The sequence below is a fragment of the Lissotriton helveticus genome, chromosome 5_1 (assembly GCF_964261635.1).
Source record: "Lissotriton helveticus chromosome 5_1, aLisHel1.1, whole genome shotgun sequence".
NCBI classification, from domain to species: Eukaryota; Metazoa; Chordata; class Amphibia; order Caudata; family Salamandridae; genus Lissotriton; species Lissotriton helveticus.
Window position 1 is genome coordinate 1,362,509,068 of NC_136065.1, and position 13,530 is coordinate 1,362,522,597.

Here is a 13,530-nt window from a genome sequence, read left to right on the forward strand (position 1 = left end):
CTTTTCTAAACGTAATGGTTTGTCCATTGAAATAGAGCTTCTTATTGAGGTTTTATAGATAAATGCTAGGCCACTCCCTCTTTTCCAGGGAGGTCATGATAAATAGTTGTGTATCCCAAGGGAATAGCCACAGCCAGGTCAGGATTGGATGCCTCATGCAACCACATCTCTTCAACAAACAACACATCTACTTGGTGAGTAGTGATGAATACCTCTAATTCTTCCTTGTGGGCAGCCACCCAACGGGCATTTAGGCAAAGCAGTGCAAACACGTTTGCGATCAGATTTAGCGGGCCCCCATTATTCGTGGCATTACCAGAGGCGTTGAACTAGGAACAGTATTATGACATACTGAAGAAATATACAAAGTTTATCTGCAATTGTTGTGTTTTCCTCATAATTGCTCCCAGTTCTTTAGTCCCAGCCAATTCCTGTTGATCTTCATGAAGAGGTAGAAAAGAAAGAAATACCAAAGAAGGAACCATAGCGGTTGGGGGGCAGATACTGTAGAATAAACTAGGCATGTCCCTGATATGTTAACAGTCCCATCACCTGTTCAGGAAAGACTTGCAACCCTTTATGTTAAATCAAGCATCCTTGCTAATAGGCCACAACATGATCTCCTTCCCTTCTCTCAAAGGGACCTTGTCCAAGCTCTACAAATGTGTAAACACCAACAGTGGCTGTGAGTGCCTGTGAATCACGACCACAATCAACTGTGGTACACACCAGATTCTAACCAACATCTAGTCTTTGGCACCTTGGACTTCAAGGAGACTACAAGGAGTTTGGATGGATCAATAAAATGGTACCTGTTTTAAATTAAGTGGAGGTTTGGTTCAGAGGTAAGATAGGTGGGTTATATTTTCTTAACAGTTTGACTGTGGTTTTCTACTAATGTGTGAAGATATACAGATTATATCCTAATGGAAGGAGTACCATTCGGTTCTTCTGAGAAGGTTCAAATGGCCTTACAGATACTATTATTCTGATATTTTGAAGGAAGCTTCTGTCTCTATCTTCCTCTCCCTCGTGTACTGCTTTTCCCCTCGCGGGCTTCCTTCTTGTCGCTTGAACCTTCACTCACTCTTCCATTTCCCTCGGGTCCACCATCTTTAAAAACATTTTTTTTCCTTTTCTACTTTTTTATGGTGGGGCAAAGCAAATTTCTGCTGACACCTCTGCATTCAAAAAAATTATCTTTTGCGATTCTTCTCTTTCATTTCCTTTTTTAATTTCCCAATCCATCTTGGATCAGTAAATTATACTCATGCACGTGCCTACAAAATGATACCACCACTACGTCATCTGCGCACCTTTCTTTTTTTCTTCTTTTGGTCATGCTTCTCAGCATCTTGCCATGGATGTGCAACATCTAAAGGCACTGGCAAAGTCGATAGCTCCCAAATGTGAGATCTATTTGCTCCGCAAATGCTTGATTTACATCCCTCCTTCCAGGCAGCAAAAGCTGTCTGCTTGAAAAAGACCTATTTTGGTCTGCCCAAGAACTTATGGTAGGCTTAGAGCACAATTGCTTACCATAGGTTGCCTTTACTGTCACAATCATTTGCTTCCTTCTTATTGCTTTCTTTGCCCATCTTGTTCCAGATTGTGTTTGTCACTTCCCGGGATCACAGCCTCGTTACCATCCGTTGGTTGACTTCTATCCTTCTGTTATTCAGTTTTAGGGATTTTTCTTTTTGATTAAGCACTCCAGGAGTGTGCATGCGTTTGCATCTCTCTCCTCACGTGCCTGGGCTTTCCGTGTTGCTGTCTCCCTTGTGTTGAGCTTCTCCCCCTGTCAACCTCTCCCCTGTGGTCCATGTTGCTTTCTCACTCATGTGCTTCTCCCCCATATCCTATGTTGCTATCCCTCATGTGCTGCTTATCTAAATCTTCTGCCCTCGCCCCATTGCTTAAATGTTTGTGTTACCCACACACTCTGGTCTTTTAGACTTTATTATTAGGTTTTACTTTTAGGGGGAAAGACCTAGTAACAACCTTCTGCAGGCCCCTTCGCCTTAAAAACCAATATGCCCTTGCTACTTCTATGTCATTCGCTTTTATTTGCCAATGTATTTAGGGTACCTAAATAAAAAAAAAGAAGCCACATGTGTAATGACGCACGTCATCGTGCATATCATTGCCAGTGTCTCCTTATTGAAACCTAAAGTAAAACTTAAAAAAAGTAGCTAGATCCAGACATAGTATCTTCATAATTAATACAGCCTTAGTATTTCAGTTTGTAATAAGTGTGAACTCTACTTTGTAATATAATGTAAGGTCATCATTCATAATTCATAATTCATAAGGTCATAATTCGCTGTTTTTTTTTAGGATTTTTAATTTGATAGGGCTCTGAGAAAACATTTAATTAAATCCAAGTATTTTTCCTATGTGAGGCAAGAGTTTCATCTGAATTTTATCTGCTGCTGACATTTCTCAAGTCTCTTTGGCTGTTACCCATCTCACTAATTGCTCCCTCACAAGTTATGCCGGAATACCTCGTGGGTACTCGTGGGTATTCCAGATTCCAATATTACCAATACTGCAGGTATCAGAAATTTCCTGATAGAGGAAACCTTTGGGATTGTACATGTATCCCAAGAGTTACCTGAGTAATGAAAAATCCATACCAGCAGTAATTTCCCATTTCTGCCCATTTGCATCCAGTGGTTTCACCAATTTTCTGCTGGTGGAAGGTCTAGGAATGGGAGGAGGGAGGTGAATGAATATTCCTTGTAATTCACAATTCGGCCACAAACTGAATTGGAAATTACAGAGACCTCCTAGAGGTCAAAAGGACGGTGTTTGTACTGTGCAACTGTAGAGCAAATTTTCAAACTTTAACTATATTCACAGGATAGATCTTGTTTAGAACTAAGGTTCATCACCAGCTTTTTCAATGACATATCAATGACAGCAAAGTCTATTTTGCCGCACAGTAACGACAGAGAGTCGTCAATTTCTAAAACATGAAGGTTCATTGATAAACTAGTAAAGTTACAAATTTAAATCAAATCAGTTTAGTCATAAATCAATAATCACCTGAATACAGCATATATGAAAATAGTCCAGGCAGATCAAACTGCAAACGCCAAGCGCTGTCTTGCAGCGGTTCCACCAGGCTGGCTCACACATGTCTATGATATTGCATTCTCTGAGTCTCATGTCCTGCAACCCTTCAGTAATGTTATAGCTATGCATTGGCTCCTCACTGCTGGAAGCTGGGCAGTGTCTTCTGAGACCACCTATATAGCACGAAAGGTCTTTGTCTGCACCCCTTATCACGCAATGCTGTTCCAACCCACCTAGGGGCATAGTTATGAAGAAATCCTGTAGCGCAGATCAGCAAGTCACCTTGATGCGCTGCGTGTTAGGAAAAGGGCAGGACTGCGCTATATTTCACAATATACGCCGCATTTCTGTCATTCCTGCAAAATGAGGCACACCTAGACAGAGGAAAGAACGAAGAAAAATACATGTATTTCTCCTTGTTATGCCTCTCCTGGGGAGGAGTAGCATTTTGATGCATTCCCAGGTTTGCCTTTGTTGGTAAATCTTGGAATGCACCAAAATCCATGGGTGGGTGCGGGGTAACTCCATGGTACACCATGGAATGCCTCCTGAGGGCAGAGTAGCGCAATGCAGTGATCTGCGCTGCATTGCATTACCCTGGATTTATCAAGCCATCGAGGGCCACGCAAGGTGACCTTGCATGGCTTGATAAATCCGACTTAGGTTTTGCATCGCCCTTGTGCCCCAAGTCTTTGTGAATGTGCAGATCTCCAGGAACAACACATCCCTCTCCATGTCATTCTCTTCTCCCCGTCTTTATTGCATATTCACCAATGCAACCTATTCCCCCACATGAGGATGCCAGTGAAGTAGTTAATTTCCTTTGGTGCAGCCTATTGTGTTTCACATTTGTAGAGCACCCCTGGCAATTCTGCCTTAGCTCCAGGTTAGTGGCAAATAAGTTGGGTGCTTTTCTGATGCGTGGCATGCATGTAAACAGATCATGTGTTTGATTTCGTGGTGTTTGCACTACATGCTAGAGTACCACGTCATGGCAATAGTACCACTTCTCTCAGATGGCACCATTAATATCTTCATGGCACCTAGCCTGGGCAAGCTTCCAAATAATCTAGTCAATAATTTATTCAACCCAGTGAAGCGCTTTCAGGTTCCACTTCTGATATGGCCTTAGTTTAGCTGTTTGCACATGAACTGGAATTTAACCCCAGCTTGTAATCGGGCCTTGGAGGTAGATAAGAACATTGGCGCTCATGAGAAAACACAAGTTGAAGAAGGTAGTCGGAAGTGGTTTTGATGAATACAAGAAGTTCATCAAACTTTAAAACTCATTTTTGGGTCTGTGAATTGTGTTGAAAAGAATGATACCACTGGCTTCCGAGTTAGGTTTGGCAGTTTTCAATCTATCTTTCAAAGTTTTTGAAGGATGTTGAGGTTATTCTTCGTGTAAGAAGGAGGATCCTGCAAAGATTATATATACTAAGAGTATAACAACACATAGATTTTGACTCCTTGTTTGTGGGGTGTTGGACATGGCGCATCCTGGTTGGCTGAGGTGAGGATCTAGCCAGGCAGAACCTACTACTCCTGTCAGGGGTGGGTGATTACACTCACTGCAAAACCGCACTCGCCCTTGGGTAGCTTGGCACTGAGCAGTCGCTTATCACAGAGGCAATGTGTAAAGCACACACAAAAAATACCCTGAGCATCACACAAAGAGACTTCACACGTGGTGTATGTAAATAAAGTTTGTATTTAACACACATTAATTAACACATCATGAACATTATGTATTTCTGGGCATTAATCACATTTAGAAATTCCACTAGCAGTACTAGGCCCAACTGTGTAAAAATGACATCAGTAATATGCACACTTGGGAACGATCTTACTTTACCCCCCAGCACACTTATACAGTGCAAAACATTGTCAGAACGAGGCCCACCGTGTCAGTTATTATAATTCAATACCACACAGTAATAGAGTGCACCCCAGATCACAATGATATCAGAAATGTGTGCAGACAGATTAAGTACAACACTTTTAAACAGCTCCAAGGGAGAATGGGTAAAAAACACTGTCAAACGTAGTATTCTTTTGGCAGGGAATCAACATGTAAAGCAACACCGCTGTGTGGTGTAATTAATAATAGGCAGTCACTCACACATACTCAATCAGCACCGATACGCGATGCCACAGATATTAGGCAGGTCCATATGGAGCGCACTCGCACACACAGGCACACAGCACCCTAATGCTGTTCAACTGACATCTGGCAGGTCAGTGGATAATGCACATGCAGACTCTGTGGTCCAAGCCCTCCTCCACTATTCAGCCAACTACGTCTACCCTACACCCACGTGCTGGAGATAAAGAAAACCTTCCTCCTGATACTCGATCGATCACATCCAGAGTCACTCTTCGTTAGGGTCCCAAGAAAGAGAAGGTGGCGGCAGCTAGCAGGTCTAATTAGGCAGCAGTCGACAAAGGGGGGTATGGCCACTACTCTTGAAGTTCACCCACGGTAAGCTGAAAGTGATAGTCGTTCAATCAAAATATTACACACCATGTCTTTTGGCACCAGCCCAGTTCTGGGGGGTCATACAGTCTCTTGCTCCATTTCTGATTGCTCTCTGAAGAGTTCCTTAGCCCAGTCAATTACTTCCAACACGAGGCCTGATCTGGCCAATACTACCTGGCAACCCGACGTCATCTGGCCCAGTGAGGAGAGGGCAGTTGGTCCGCTGCACTGAGGGCACAAAATGAACAATCGATGAATGGGGGATGAAGCAGGAGAGCCTCTCAGAAGAAGGAGGCACCCGTCAGATACACATTGATCAAGGTAGCTCCCAGGCAATCGGGCCACAATGGAACAAAAATCTGCTCCTCTGCACATCCCTGGAAATGAGGCACAATGTCTGGTGCACGTTGATACGGGTCACAGAAGACAATTCCGGTCACACACTACTAAGAGTTGCAAATTCGTACCTCCCTGGAAATGAGGCATTGATACAGGTTGCACCAGACAATTCTGGTCACACACACAGGTACAAGTTAAGCAGTGCCACATGAGGTAGGATGAGGCACTGTGACGTGTACGCCCTCACCTCCGAGGGTTGCAACCTGTGAATTGGACACTGGATGCAATGAGCATGCAGTTGGTGTGTCGCACGAGAAAGATGTGGCTCGATCGACAAACCATGCCACGCGCGGTCCCACTGTCAGGTTCACTCCACGGGATCCAGTCGCCGCAATTACGGTTCCACCTCCAAATGTCACCAACACCCTGAAGTGTAAACACAGGGTGTTCGAGCCATTAGGCGAGGGAGAAAAATAACAAACTAAAATAAAAAAGGTGGGATGGGTAAGGGTAGGGCCAGCAGGGAAAGGAAGCCTGTAACAAAAAACAAGACAGGCATCAGATAGGTGCTTGCTTACATGAAATACTACTCTCATTTATTCTCACTAATAAATCGTGAAATAAAAGTAAGTACCTGAGCAGAAAGAAAAACCCGACCTTGGAGAGGAAATTACTACAGCCCTTCTGCCACAATCTGTGAGGAAGGCCTAAGAAGCACATAGAGATATAGTTAACAAAAAACAGCCCTGTCATACCAGACACACACACATTGTACTGAGGCACATATCCCACCACTCACAACATACCACAGATGAGCCAGAGGACACTATGTACAAGGGATGTCCAGGTATCCAAGTAAGGATGAAAGTTCCAACACAAGGTAAGAGAGAGACACGGTAGTGTGTAGGAAGCAAAAACTACAACACTCCGCTCAATAAAGAATGACCACACAGTACATGTTTGGGTTATGCCAAACAGCAAATCGTAGTTGCGACCACCACAGAATTCTGCCAACAATATACCCCCAAAACGAGAACGCACGATGAGAGACTGGGGTGGCCTGTAGTTGCCTCACTACATGCCCAGCTCTATCTTGTCCTTGTAAGTACACAGATATATAACGGAGACGCGTAGTTGCCTCACTACCGCGCCCCGCTATCTTAGTTCCACTATACAATCCGGGTTTACGGTAACACGTGGTTTCGACCGCCACCGTGTTCCGCCACACCCAACGTAGCCAGGAAATAACAACAAAGCTTTTACTCCGAGAGCAAATGTCTCCGTTCTACTCTCCTGTTCTAACCACAGAAAAGTAAGCAGTTAACCGCTAGAGCGGCCGGGATGCTAGAACGGCAATACCTGTTTGAGCTGAGGCCCGACACCAGCAGGGACCGGAATGCAGAGTACTCCAACCACCGGGAGTACAGGGGATGGGGCCAAACAGAAGTCTCGAAGGGGGCGCGCAGAGCAGCCGCTCCCACGCCAAGCGCCACAGAACCAGAATAACGCGCACACGGATGCGCATCAGCGTTGATGAAGTACTTCCTGCGAGACCCCGCCTGCTCATGGGTAATGTAGTTCCTGAGCTTGGCAGGCGCGATCGCGCTACGGAATCTGACAGTACATCCCCCCTCCCTAGCGCCTCCTAGGACCAGGGCGCAGCGGGCATCGACGGTGGAAAGCACGAACAGCGGCAGGGGCGTGGACATTCCCAACAGGTTCCCAGGAATCGTCCTCCACCGAGTAGCCCTTCCAGGAAATCAGATACCACAGGACCCCTTTACTCCACTTGGAGTCCTTGATACGCCGCACCTCGTATTCAGCCCCAGTATCCCGAAGCACCGGAGGTGTGGCTCTTCGTCTCGCTGAACGAGCAGGTTTCAGCAGGTTGCAATGGAATACAGGGTGTATGCGCAAAGAACCAGGCAACTTCAACTTAAATGCAACAGGATTGACTCGTTTCACTATAGTGTAGGGCCCGATGTAACGTGGATGGAAAACACTACGTAATTTGAACCTTATATTGCGAGTCGACAACCAGACCCTATCACCCACCTGGAACAATGGACCTTCCTTGCGGTGTTTGTCCTCCCACTTCTTGTACACTGCTTTAGCCTTCTCAAGATGCACCCTGACCTTTTTGTGCAGAACATGGAGCTTCCGCATCTGTCCCAAAACCGAAGGCTGTCGAGACACTTCCTCTGGGATGCGCACAGGAAGGATTCGTGCATCAAACCCATAATTAGCCATGAAAGGGGAAACCCCCACAGAACAATGCCAAGCGTTGTTATATGCCATCTCAGCCATCCACAACAAAGAAACCCACGACTCATGGGCATTCTCGGCAAAACACCGTAGGTATTTCTTCAGTGTTTGGTTTAGCCGTTCAGTTTGTCCATCAGTCTGTGGGTGGAAACTGGTTGAAAGGGAAGACTGTATATGCAATGCCTGGCACCACGCCTTCCAAAATCTTGCGATGAACTGAGGGCCTCTGTCGGACACTATGACCTCTGGGACTCCATGTAATCGTATGACGTTGTTTAGCAGCAGTTGAGCCGTCTGCCCAGCTGTTGGTAGATTAACACATGGAATAAAATGGCCCAATTTGGTGAGGCTGTCCACGACCACCAACACAGCCGATTTGCCCTGATCAAGAGGGAGTCCAGTGACAAAATCCAGACTAATGTTCTGCCACGGCTTCCTAGGGGAAGGCAACGGCATCAACAACCCTTTTCTCGGTCCGGTAGAGGATTTGGCCCTAGCACATGTCTCACACTGCCCTGTCCACACAGAGACATTAGTATCAATGGACTCCCACCAAAAATGACGTTCCATGAGACGCATGGTCTTTTGTACCCCCTGATGTCCTGCCAAAGGAGAATCATGACACCACATGAAGGCCTTTTTTTGCAACGCTGTAGATGGGAGAAACAACCTGTTTTTATGGAAAGGCAACCCGTCCACCAAAGTGCGATTAGCCCCATACGTGGCCCATCTGACCCAAGCGTCATGGTCCTTAGCTTGTCTGACAAGATCCAAAAAAGTGTTTGCTTGTATTGCGCAGACCACTTTCTCGGGACTGATTATGGACACCTTAGCTTCTCCGTTATCCTTCTCCTCCAACTGATCCCGTCGGGATAGGGAATCGGCCTTCAGATTTTCGGCCCCTGGTCTAAAGGTGACGGTGAAGTCATACTCTGCGAAAAAGAGCATCCACCTCATTTGTCTCTGTGTTAGATGTTTGGCGGTCTTCATATACTGAAGGTTGCGATGGTCAGTATAGACGGTGACAGGGAATCGAGCCCCCCAAAGGTATTGCCGCCACTCCTGGAACGCTCTTTTAATCGCTAGCAATTCCTTCTCAGAAATTGTGTAATTCTGTTCGGGGGGACTTAGTTTCTTGGACAGGTACGCCACGGGGTGGAGCTGTCCGGTGTCCTTGTCCCGTTGAGACAGCACTGCTCCGATAGCTTCGTCAGAAGCATCTGCTTCGACTACATAAGGATATTCCGGTCTTGGATGTGCCAGGATCGGAGCCGTTGTGAACGCCTTTTTTAGGAACAGGAAAGCCGCTGTGGCTTCGGAGGACCACACAAACTGCACACCTTTTCGTAACAGTCTCGTCAAAGGAACCGCCACCTGAGAGAACTGCGCAATGAAACGGCGATAGTAATTGGCGAAGCCTAAAAATCTTTGCACGTCTTTCACGCAGGTAGCGATGGACCACTCCTGCACCGCCTGTATTTTCCTGTCTGACATTTGCAGTCCCTCGTGGCTGAGCATGACTCCTAAAAACTCTACTTTGTCAACACCAAACTCACACTTGCTCAGCTTACAGTATAACTGGTTTTCTCTCAACCGCTGGAGCACTTCGGTTACATGTCTGGTATGTTCCTTGACGTTTTCTGAGTAGATCAGGATGTCATCAATGTATACCACTGCACTGACATCCACCACATCCTTCAGAACGTCGTTTAAAAAGTATTGAAATGCCGCTGGGGCGTTGCACAGCCCAAACGGCATCACCATGTATTCATACAAGCTGTATCTTGTTTTGAAGGCGGTTTTCCATTCGTCCCCCTCACGGACGCGGACCAAGTGGTATGCCCCCCTTAGGTCCAATCTGGTAAACACCTTGGCATAGCGAACCTGGTCCAGCAAAACAGAGATAAGCGGCAGTGGGTATCGATTCCTGACTGTGTTTTTGTTTAGCATTCGGTAATCGACACAGGCCCTCAATTCACCATTCGCTTTTTTGATAAAGAAGAGGGGCGAGGCTGCAGGAGACCTAGATGGGCGTATAAAACCAATGTCCACATAGTGGTCCAAATACCCCTTCAAATGAGTGGTTTCAGGGTCTGACAATGCGTAAACCCTACAGGAGGGTATAGTGGCTCCCTCCACTAGGTCAATCCTGCAGTCATAGGGCCTATGTGGAGGGAGTTTCTCAGCCTGGCTTTCGCTGAAGACATCCCTGTAAGCCCTGTACTCCATCGGTAGACACACCTCTTTTTCTGCTGCTGTTGCTACCACCAACGGAAGAACAGAAGGCGAGAACCCGACGTCTTTTTCCATGTGCCTTTTGCACTCCTCGGACAAAAAACGGATCGACTTCTTCTTCCAGTCGATGGAGGGATTATAATGGCTGAGCCAGGGCATTCCAAGTATTATTTCATATTGAGGAGCTTCGATGATGTTGAGCACCAACTCTTCCCTATGCCTACCGTCCAGTACAGCAACCGACAAGGTTACCCTCTCGGTTTGTTCCGTTATGAGACCAGATATTAAGGGTTTGCCATCAACTGCCAAGACCTCCTCCGGAGTGTCTCTGGTTACCCGGTCTATAGACAAAGAGGACACAAGTCCGCTATTGATGAAATTTCCAGTGGCCCCTGAGTCGATCATAACCGCGACTGTATATGCTTGTAACTGGCATTCAAGCCTCATGGGCAACAGGATATGGGATTCAGAGTCACTTAAAGTCAACACCGTTAAAGAGGGCACCTTCCAGGGCTGTGGTTCCTTCAGATGGCCCTCTCCCTGGGCACCAGTTTCCGCCAAAGCGTTACCTGCAGCTATGGCTACTCTCTTGTTCCGCGGCCAAGAACCAGTGTTCCTAGGTTTGGAAGGGCATTCCCTAACATAATGACCCTTTTTTCCACAGTACAGGCAAAGACCTGCCACACGACGACTCTCTTTTTCTTCTCTGGTTAGGGGGGATCGGACAGCCCCGATTTCCATTGGTTCAGAGTGCGCATCTGTAGAAGGCAAAGCCCTACGTGGACTCCATTCCGAACGAGGCGGGCCCCTGTCCCACCTTCTCCTATCCCCACCTCTGTCTGTCATTCTTCCATCCAACCGTAGGGTTAGATTCACCATGTCTACACAAGTGGTTGGTTGGGGATCGATCTGGGCTATAACGTCTTTCAGACTGTCCCTCAAACCCTGATAGAACAAGGACATTCGTTTTTCCTCCGGCCATGAGGTTTCCGACACTAGTTGATTGAACTTGGTAAGATATGTTATCAAGTCCGACCGCCCCTGTCTCAGTTCTAGGAGTTCCCTATCTGCGCTAAAGGTGGTTGCCCTTCGGTCAAACACCTTTTCAAATTCGGTCCGGAAAGCCGCCCAGTCTGATAGCATTGGGTCGTCATTCCGTACCAGAGGAACGGCCCAGTTGGCCGCATCCCCTGTTAAATAAGAAATCGCGAAGGCTACTCTCGAATGGTTGTTAGGGAACGAGGCAGGCTTACAGGAAAAGTGTAACATAATTTGCGTTAAGAACGCCTGAGTCTTGGAAGGATCTCCAGAATATCTCTCTGGACTAGCCAGAGGGATAGGGGGAGGAACCGTTACTTGTACCTGAGGTGCCGAGGTAGAAAAGGGATTCCTTGATAACCTTTCTACTTTTTCTTTTAAGGATGCGGCCTCTGCTTTAGAGGAGGCAAGCTCCTGCTGTACTAAAAGCAGAGCCTGCATGATGTCATCCATGGTGGCCATATTGCTACAACTGGACCGGGCAGAGCAACGTTCGTGGGCGCGTTATTCTGTCAGGTTCACTCCACGGGATCCAGTCGCCGCAATTACGGTTCCACCTCCAAATGTCACCAACACCCTGAAGTGTAAACACAGGGTGTTCGAGCCATTAGGCGAGGGAGAAAAATAACAAACTAAAATAAAAAAGGTGGGATGGGTAAGGGTAGGGCCAGCAGGGAAAGGAAGCCTGTAACAAAAAACAAGACAGGCATCAGATAGGTGCTTGCTTACATGAAATACTACTCTCATTTATTCTCACTAATAAATCGTGAAATAAAAGTAAGTACCTGAGCAGAAAGAAAAACCCGACCTTGGAGAGGAAATTACTACAGCCCTTCTGCCACAATCTGTGAGGAAGGCCTAAGAAGCACATAGAGATATAGTTAACAAAAAACAGCCCTGTCATACCAGACACACACACATTGTACTGAGGCACATATCCCACCACTCACAACATACCACAGATGAGCCAGAGGACACTATGTACAAGGGATGTCCAGGTATCCAAGTAAGGATGAAAGTTCCAACACAAGGTAAGAGAGAGACACGGTAGTGTGTAGGAAGCAAAAACTACAACACTCCGCTCAATAAAGAATGACCACACAGTACATGTTTGGGTTATGCCAAACAGCAAATCGTAGTTGCGACCACCACAGAATTCTGCCAACAATATACCCCCAAAACGAGAACGCACGATGAGCGACTGGGGTGACCTGTAGTTGCCTCACTACATGCCCAGCTCTATCTTGTCCTTGTAAGTACACAGATATATAACGGAGACGCGTAGTTGCCTCACTACCGCGCCCCGCTATCTTAGTTCCACTATACAATCCGGGTTTACGGTAACACGTGGTTTCGACCGCCACCGTGTTCCGCCACACCCAACGTAGCCAGGAAATAACAACAAAGCTTTTACTCCGAGAGCAAATGTCTCCGTTCTACTCTCCTGTTCTAACCACAGAAAAGTAAGCAGTTAACCGCTAGAGCGGCCGGGATGCTAGAACGGCAATACCTGTTTGAGCTGAGGCCCGACACCAGCAGGGACCGGAATGCAGAGTACTCCAACCACCGGGAGTACAGGGGATGGGGCCAAACAGAAGTCTCGAAGGGGGCGCGCAGAGCAGCTGCTCCCACGCCAAGCGCCACAGAACCAGAATAACGCGCACACGGATGCGCATCAGCGTTGATGAAGTACTTCCTGCGAGACCCCGCCTGCTCATGGGTAATGTAGTTCCTGAGCTTGGCAGGCGCGATCGCGCTACGGAATCTGACACCCACAACCTTTGAATCCACTCACCACCACCAAGATGCTTATGCATGTTGAGGCCCCATGATGCAGGGACCATACTCCTTAGATACGGGCTGCACTTTTGGGGCTCCGCACAAGGCAATCTGGTCTCCAGGCACAATACTTAGTTCCAAGCTCATGCTGCACTACCTGTTGGGATCCAGCAGGTGATGCGGGCACTTAAGAGGGCACCGCTCTCCAGGTGTCACAAGCAGATGGTATGGGTCCCTTGTGGGATGTGTTTGATGTCCCTGATACCTCCACAAGAGAACAGGGAGCAAGCCAACAAGCCCTTGGAGAGCACACTTCA